Source organism: Mastigoproctus giganteus, chromosome 10 (genome assembly GCF_048544385.1).
Source record: "Mastigoproctus giganteus isolate SK-2022 chromosome 10, ASM4854438v1, whole genome shotgun sequence".
Taxonomy (NCBI): Eukaryota; Metazoa; Arthropoda; class Arachnida; order Uropygi; family Thelyphonidae; genus Mastigoproctus; species Mastigoproctus giganteus.
Window position 1 is genome coordinate 227,379,778 of NC_143584.1, and position 9,686 is coordinate 227,389,463.

Sequence of the window (9,686 nt, forward strand, 5' to 3'; positions counted from 1 at the left end):
CAGAAGTAATCTGCAACTCATTATACATTGTTTAGAATTTTCCTTTGATCTGCTTCTCTCGCTGTAAAGTGAACGAACTCAATACATTCTTTTCTTTCCCATTCGTATTATTAAAGCACTAACAATTACTGCCTCATTGAAATTCATCTCGAATCTTAGTCGGTCGGCGAGTGTATCATGGTTTTTTCTCCCGGAAACTCGGGTTTTTTTGTCCAACAAATAAAATCGACCCTGAACAGACGCAATTTACAGACAATATACACGGAGCAATATGGCTCTAGTCGCTGATGCTCCTGAAACCCTACAACAACAACAACATCTCGACTCTGTCTCTTAAAAGGATGAAAGCCAAGAGTACATTAGAATTAGTAGAGGCATTTGATGCATGAAAGCAAGCTTATGCAGCATCAGCCAAAACAAAAACAAAAAAAAATTAATTTAATTTAATTTAATTTTAAAAAAATAATAATAAATAAATAAAAAATAACCACTTCCACTTCACCCCTCTGTTCGTTCGAAATACCTGTCCAGCTGAGCCTTAAACTTATTTAGGCTATCAACTTCCACGACAAGGGATGGAAGTCTGTTCCACCAACCAACCACCCGCTGGCTAAAGGCAAATTTCCGCACGTCTATCCTACATCTGTCTTTCCTCAGTTAGAATCTATGCCATCTCCGGTGTTTACTATGAGCAAGAGGAAGAATCCCATCAGCATTGAGCATGCTCAAACCATTCAAAGCTTTATACACCTCTATCAGATCACCTCGCTGGTGACTAGTCTCCACACACTGTAATTTGCAAAACTTAAGCCTTTCTTCGTAAGAGCGCCCCCTTTGTTCCATTCACTAATCTTGTTGCCCTTCTCTGTACTCGTTACAGCAGCTCTACGTCCTTCTTGAAATGAGGCCTCCAGACCTGTGTACAGTACTCTAGGTGTGGCCTGACCATTGCCTTATACAAGGGAATAATCACCTCCTTATCCCTGCTAGAAAAATTCCTATATATCATCGACAATACACCATGAGCTACTCTTGCAGCCCGTCTGCACTGATCAGAAAACTTCATATCTGCCTGCACAACCACCCCCAGGTCCCTTTCATTCTCTACCACTGTCACTGTAGTACCACAGAGTTCATACGTTGCTCTGGGGTTGCTGTTTCCCATATGTAGTACTTTGCATTTGTCAATGTTAAACTTCATTTGCCACCTCTCAGCCCATCTGCTCAACCTTTGCAGATCCTGTTGCAGTAGCATAGTGTCAGTAGTGTCCTTGACAACCCTGCCAACCTTCGTATCGTTTGCAAACTTGGACATTAAGCTTGATATACCATCATCAATATCATTTATAAATACAGAAAACAATAATGGACCCAATACTGAACCCTGAGGGACTCCACTAATAACATTAGCCCACGATGAGCAGTGTCCATTGATTGCCACTCTCTGTCTTCTCCATTATTAACCACCCCTTTATCCATAGCAGCTATTTGCCTCCAATGCCACACTGCTCCAATTTGTGCAGCAGTCTTCCATGTGCAACAGTATCACAAGCCTTTCTAAGATCCAAGTATATAATATCAAAGTTATTCCCTGCATCCAGTTCTTTTGTGACTGCATCATAGTATCCAATCAAATTGGTCAGGCAAGACTTCCCCTTAACAAAACCATTCTGTGTCTGAGCTATAACTGAAGTCTTGTCTAGATGATCGTGTAGTGCTTCTTTAACTAGTGCCTCCATTAATTTTCCAGGAACAGAAGTTAAACTAACAGGTCTATAATTACTTGTGTCAGCCTTTGATCCTCCTTTGTGAATTGGGGTCACATTTGCCCATCTCCAGTCCATGGGTACTTCCCCTGAGTCCAAGGAAGCTCTCATAATTATGGCTAAGGGTTTGCTTACTTCCTTTGCCGCCTCCTTTAATATAACTGGATAGATTCCATCCACCCCAGGTGCCTTTCTTGTGTTTATCTTCAACAATTTCTCCTCCACTTTACTCTCAGTTATTACAAGATTATCTAGCTTACTGCCAGGGTTGAATACACCTCTGGCATTCCCCTCCCTGATTAACTCCTCATGTGTGAATGTAGATGCAAAATATTCATTCAGTTTGTTAGCTGCTTGAGCAGGATCATCAACAGTTGACGCATCGATATCAAGTGGACCAATCTGATTCGTCCCCTTCCTTCTAGAGTTTACATAAGTAAAGAACTCTTTGCTGTTTTTCTTTGCATCCCTTGCCAAAGATTTCTCGTAATCTGCCTTCGCCTGCCTAACCTTCTTTGTAACTTGGTTACATATCGAGTAATAACTAATTATGGATAGAATACACACTACTGCAGTAACACAAGAGCTGAAATGTACGTAATTAACGCCCTAAAAGAGCTAGATCGGTAGTTGATCAAATTAAACTTATAGTCCGGGAGGAATAAATTGACATAATTCTCCTACAGGAGCCCTATACTCATAAGGGCAATATTATAGTATGTATGTATGTAACTGTTGAAGGGTGACACCCGGATATACATCCATCTCCACCAATTTAGCATGTAGGCATAATACCACGTTCTCATAAATGGCCTGTTAGTGTAAGTGTATGTAATGTGTTGTAAAGTGAAACAGGCTACGCTGCCACCAGGTGATACCACCTAGTGTCAATCGCTGGCACGAGAAGTCGAGCCTGGATCTACAAACTTTAGCGGTGCATATTTCACCTAGATCCTGCGCCCACCAGTAAGTGTGCAAGACTGGTGGGTGCCAACAATCCCACTCTTGGGCAGTAGGCATAATACCATCTGGCTCTTGGCTGCCCACACCCAAGAGCCAGCAAACAAAAAAAAGAAAAGCATGCACCCAACTAGGAGAATACTCCTTACTAGTGAGTGCAACAATCCCGCCTCATGGTCATTCCACGAAGCCTGCAAAAAAAAAAAAAAAAAGTTCGCTCCCACCCCCAGACAGCTTATCGATCCAGAGAAGGAGAGAGAGAGGGGGGGCCGAAGTGTACAGGTGTTTCCTCAGTATTAGTAACCACAGGTATATGTCTCCATTTATTAAATGTCAACCTGCAAAACCGCTGAAATTCCACAAAATTCCTTTCATTAGACAGCCAAATTAATTCAGAACCCCTAATAAAATTAGGGACCAAATTAAATAGGTCTGATCTAAATTCCTCGTACAAATTGTATTCATATAATATATGATCCCATGTTTCCAACCTTTCACAAACACAGTAAGTAACTTCCACTAGAACAAACTGATTCAACTTACTTTTTAAGGAACTATGCCCCCCAAAACCAGCAGTGCAATTTGTTATTAAAATTAAATTCGACACTAGATATAAATAAATAACTAGATATAAATAAATAAGTTACCCTCCAGTACTACTGGAATCCCAACGGTCTTGCCATAATTTAATTAATTTCACCAAAATTTATTTCTTCTGTTTGCCAATTGCAGAAGAAACTCATTAGTAATCCCCCTAAATGTAATTCGTTTCCCCTTACGTATAAAATATCAAAAAACCCTATACACGACTGCTAAATCCAAAATCAATACCCCCGCAAACACCTGAAGAGCATTAGTCGAAGCGGTCTTACAAACACGAAAAATACATTTAGTTAACAACGTTATTCTTTGGATTGATAAAATATTTTGTTTAAATTTTACAGTGATAGTACGAACGTACAAGATTGATGCAGCATATGCCACAATCGGAATAAAAATATCTTTATAATATAGATACAAAATGCGTTTACCTAATCCCTAATCTTTTCTGGTAACCCTAACTATAGAGGCAGTGTAATTTTTTATTTTCCTACTTAAATAATTCAAATGTTATAAAAACAATAACTTATCATCTAAGATAACCCCTAAATATTTTACCTGGGAAACAAGAAGAATTTGTTTCCTGTTTACTAATAATCAAGGTAGTCTGTTGTAGTCTAATTTTCCTTTTAGTAACATCATGATAGTTTTAAAAAATAAAATTTTTAGTTTGTTTAGCCCAATCAGTCAAATCCTGAACAATAACCTCCATTCTACTTTCTAAGACTACTCTAGACCCTCCTTGTCACGCGAAAAACCAAATCATCGGCATAAGCCACCTTATAACAATTAGGGATTGTTCTACTTAACAATCCTATTTTATGGAATCTGGTTTAAGACCAGATTCCATAAAATAGGACCCAACACATCCCTCTGGACAACCGCGATCAATAACTCCATTAAATGTTAGACGTTGAGATCTTATAATAATCTGCCTATCCATTAAATAAAACTTTTAATAATTTGATATAACAAATCGAGACAATTTAACTCTCTCTTAAAGAAAAAAGAACACTTTGATACCATACAGTATCAAATGCTCCTTCGAAATCTAGGAATAATGCTAGTGCATATTTCTCACCAGAATTTACACTAAAATTAATCAAATCATGTATGACATCCTCTGTTGAGCTATTTCTCTTAAACCCATACTGATATTTAAAATGAAGATTTTCTTCATTGAACAATTTCTCTAGCCTTAACAATCTTTCCAGTATTTTGCCCAAATTTGCTAACAAAGAAATGGGTCTGTAACCCCAAGGATCAGTCAACAGTTTACCAGGTTTTTGTAATAATTTTGACAGAACAATTTTCCAAAATCCTGGAAACATTCCTTTCAGTAAACACATACCATACATATTAACCATTATTTCTGAATACAACAACAAACTTTTTAACACAATTATTTTCAATCAAGTCTAAACCTGGTGTTTTATTATCTCCAACCTTAGAAGATACAAATTTCACTTCATCAATATTAAACAACTCCATCTCATATGATCCAGTATACTGTCCATTCCCCTGTCTAATTTGTTGCTGCTGTACACTATCTTCCCTACAGTTGTCATTCAAAAATAAAGTACTAGTAATAGCAGCAATTGTAGAGTACCAATCAATAGACACAGTATCATTTCAATAAACAGTATTAATTAAATTATTAACATTCAACTTGTTCCTTATTAAATTATTAACATTCAACTTGTTCCTTATTAACTTAAACAACAATCCCCGTGGCTCATTATTTCCAGTAGTACAAACCAATTCTTTCCATGCATTAAATTTGTGTTGAGAGATTGCCTTATGATATTCTCTCCTCTTAATTTTATACATTTCTTTATACCTTAATGCTTCATTATTACTCCTACCCCTAACCGTCTGAAAAAGCTTCCTAATTCTAAACACTTCCCTCCTTAATACTGATAACTCCAAAGACCACCAAGGTACTGTGTAACCTCTGTTTCCTTCTCTTAACAGCCAAATTTAAAGCATTAAAAATGGAAGATTGAACAAAAAATGAATATTCAGAAGCAGTTAATGAATTTAAATTGTCCCTAGTATAAATTGAAAAACTAAGTAACACATCATTGGAGGTGCATGATCTTTCTGCTGATCATGCACCTCCAACTCCGAAAGATTCTGCACTAAAAAAGCAGACTGGAATTGTTTCCACCATTTCCAGTCTGCCATTTTAGTTCAAATTTTTAGATTTATTATTAGTCAACCAAGATTTATTATTAGATTTTAGGATCTAATGAATATTAGATGCTAATATCCAATAATTACTTGTAATCTAATATAATTATTTATTAGTAGTCAACCAAGTGTTTACCAATAACACCTGACCCGAAACAAAGGATAAGTTTGCATCTATGCTCACGAAGATAATTCTAGAAGCTTCTAAAGCAGCTATTCCAAAACGTAAAAAAGTCAGAAACGGAGTTTCCTGGTGGAATGAGAAGCTCCAAAACTAGAGAAAAATGCTAAATCGGGCATGTAAGGCCTTCCATTGAGGACGCACTTCATTGCCTTAAGCGGAAATTGATATAAATAGGAAGCATTATAGGATCTTGCAGAACAGATTTATGGACAACATAAGGAAGTGTAAGAGAGCCTAATGGCACAGTTTGTCTACGACTGGAAATAATAACCCCTGGGGAGTTTTTTACTGAATAGTAACCAACAAACTCTCCAGGGGTGAAGGCTTATGCTCCACAATCAGGCATGATGGTTCTCTGACGTTGACAGGGGAGCACTCCACCTCAGATCGACCTTCTCTTTCCAGCTGATGATGATCATCCATTAAGGCCTAGACCAGCAATTGTCTCTGGAAATGAATGAGCAATTTCAATTTTCTCTGGAAATGAAGGCTATACCATTGAAAATTTGGAACCTCCGTTCATCCTGGAAGACCAAGCTGCGCTATAACGAACCAAGGCGAATAAGATACCTGGAAGAGATCTTGAAGATGTAGTCAAGGAGTTTACTAAAAAAATTCCCACTGCACCTTACAGCCATGATCAGAAGAATAAGCCGGGCTGACTGGGGTCTGAAGCACAAGGCCCTCTCTCTAATCTACAAAGCGGTATTCGTGCCGCTTGTCTGCTATGGGGCCTCCATATGGTGCACTAGAGCAACACTTGAGCGGAACAGGCGTAAACTCGATTCAGTTCAGCAATTTATGCTTCTGTTTGTTACCAGGGTGCCGCACAGTCAGCACACCCTGCGCTCCAAATCATCGCAGGATTCATGCCCCTCTACCTGGAAGTACTGAAAAGAGGCCTCTACCAGCGCCACAAGAAAGGTATTTCCACCCAACTACTGGATCTGCATCTGGACCTCATAAATGACCATAAGCAAGAATAAAGGCATGTATCCAGCCAACTGCAGCGTGTATGGCAGGAGTCCTGGAATGGAACAAATAAAGGAGAAATCACTAAGAAGTTCTTCCCCACAATCGCCCTTACCTATCCCAAGCCTCCTCCCTTGTATTCACCTGGACTGCAGGCAACCTTTCTGCTTACTGGGCACGGCCCATTCCAGCCAAAGTTAACAGCGCTCGGTGTCGAAAACAATCCTTACTGCCACTGTGGAGATGAGGAGTCCTGGGTCCATGTCATGTACGAGTGCCCCTCATATGATAATTATCGCCTACGACTCTTCACCGAGATACAATCCAACCTCTGCCAACAAGAGTACATCCTCATAAACGATGAAACATCCTATGCAGCTTTCACACGATTTGCACAGGCAGTTATTAACACCAGACGGGCGTATCACACCCATGACAGGCCTGACCGGACCATTCCACTACCTTTGCAAACCTCAACAGGGGTAGAATAAATGCATTACCCACATCTTACTCTAATTCCTAGTGTGCAGGAAATTATAGCAACCAAAGCTATCATGCAAACCCCACTCTGGGGTAGGATTATGCTGGTACCCTGTTGTGGGTGCGGGATCTATGCTGCTGGCACTCTGCTGAGTGCGGAATATCCCTTCAGAGCGCAAAGCCAATCGCGCTCACACGGGGGAACCTGCCCCTATGACTTTAATTCCCTATACCCTCTCCCCCACTTCGCCTTAAATCACCGGGTGGGCCCTTCACCTTGGTCCATCTCTGTTCCTTACCCTACATTCTGACCCACTCTACTCTTACTCTAATTCCTAGTGTGCTCTCTTCAACAAAAAGTTTTTTTTTTTTTTTTTTTTTACTTGGTTTCTGTCCGGAAGCTCAGGCGACCCTAGCAGAGACCAGCCAGAGTATAACGGGTAGACTGGCTCACCTCCCAGTGGTGGTGGCGGGCACCGTAGGATCCCACTAGGGGCCCTGCGATCAAGCAGCCAAAGACACAACAACAGAACAAAACACAGTATTTCATAAACCAGACATTACACTTTTTTCTGTCCTTTGCAGTTGTTCTGCATTCCATCACAGAGTACATACGGCGCAGATGTGGGAAACCACCGGTGGCGCCTGACCCAAAATACTATGCCACTATGAACCTTACAGCAACCCTGTCCCTGTACTACAAAGCAATTTTCACCCCAGCCATTACCTAAAGATCCCCTATATGGTACAAAAAAGCAGGAACAGTAGTAAATAAAAGACATCTGGACACAATCCAGCGTAGCATTATGCTCATCATCTCTCGTGCATGCAGAACAGTGAGCATGCACGCCCTCCAGGTCTTGACAGGAGTCCTCCCACTGGACCTGGAGGTGACTCTCTGCGGGCTGATGTATCACCTGTCTAAGGGAATCCCCACTACAATCTATGGACTCACCCTAGAACCAAACAACAACCGCAAAGCAAAAAAGCATAGAATCGTGGGTCACCTGCTACAGCTGTGGCAGGACAGATGGACAGCATCAAACAAAGGTGAAGTGACGAAGAGATTCATACCACTGGTTGCCAAGACGTATCCGAAAGCTCCCCCGTGGTTTAACCCGGGGTTAAATGGAACCTACTTACTTACAATTTTGCCTTGAATGGGCCATGGCCCATTCAAGGCAAAATTGAACATGCGGAGGAGCTAACTTGAGCCTGAAACATGGCATCATATAATGCACGACTATGAGTTCTATGAGGAACACAAAAACATGCTAATAACTAAAGTACAGTACATACCAAAAAACCAAGAACACCATCTCTCGGGCACAGAAGACGACTATGCGGCTTTCAGCTGGTTTGCACAAGAAGTCTTCGACTGAAGAAGAACAGAAATTGCCATCCACAATGAATAAAAGGAAATTACATACTCGAAGAATATCGACCACCCCACAGGACTGCAAAGAGAAAGAAGAAATCAAAATGAGCATGGAATAAGACAACCCCGACCTAAGTGAGGCCACAAACGGATCAAAGGACCCTACAAAAATCAAAGAAAATAGCAAAGTGACAAGGAACCTGGTTAGACACAGCCACAGGAACTAAGCGACGAAGATGAGTGCATGCAAACAAACCAAGTGACAAAAAGCCCGGACTGCTCATAAATGCAAGGACCACCTGCGGTACGCCATATGGCGGTCTGAATAGGACTCCCTAGTCCTATTCACCTTTAATTCCCAATTCCCTGGCAAGAGGTAGACGTTTTCCTGTTCCCTACCCCCCTGCCACTCCCCGCTATTTCCGGTGGGTGCGGGATTTGTGCACAAGGCACTAAAGGTGATAGTAGACCCAGGCTCGGCTACTTGTGCCTGGGGGCGGGCAGCGGCTGCCTAGGTGTTGGCTGCTCCCTGGTGGCAAGGTGGACGTACACAAGCGATAAAAAGCTTTGCAGAGTTTCTGCTCCAACACAGATGTGCAAGGTGGAGATGGGCTAAGGCCTAGGAGCCACCCTTGGTACAGGTAAAACGCGCACACACACACACACACACACACACACACACACACACACACACACACACACACACACACACACACACACACACGTGTTCATATATAATATACTATTTTATATATGTATATTGAGAATGCTAATGTATATAAAATTGTATATATATCTTCTTTGTAAGTTTAGTATATGATTTTTAAATAATTGTGTGTACAAATAAATGGAAAATGGAATGGAATGCCACTCCCCGCTTCTGTACTCCTGATAGGGCATGGGCTTGCCCCACTGCTTTTGGGGACACCTACTCTATTGTCTCCGTACTTCTGATTCCCCCCCCAGTCTTCAGTCTCCCTCCCCTACTCTGTCTATACACCAGCGCATCTCCCACACAATGTCAAAAATTAAACATGTCCAAATTCAAACCGCGCACGCAAAATTCTTTCGGCTTAAACCTTTTTCAGCCTTTATTTCCCCACAATTTTTTATTTATTTATTTTTTTTTTTAGGCCCTATCCACTGAAATCTC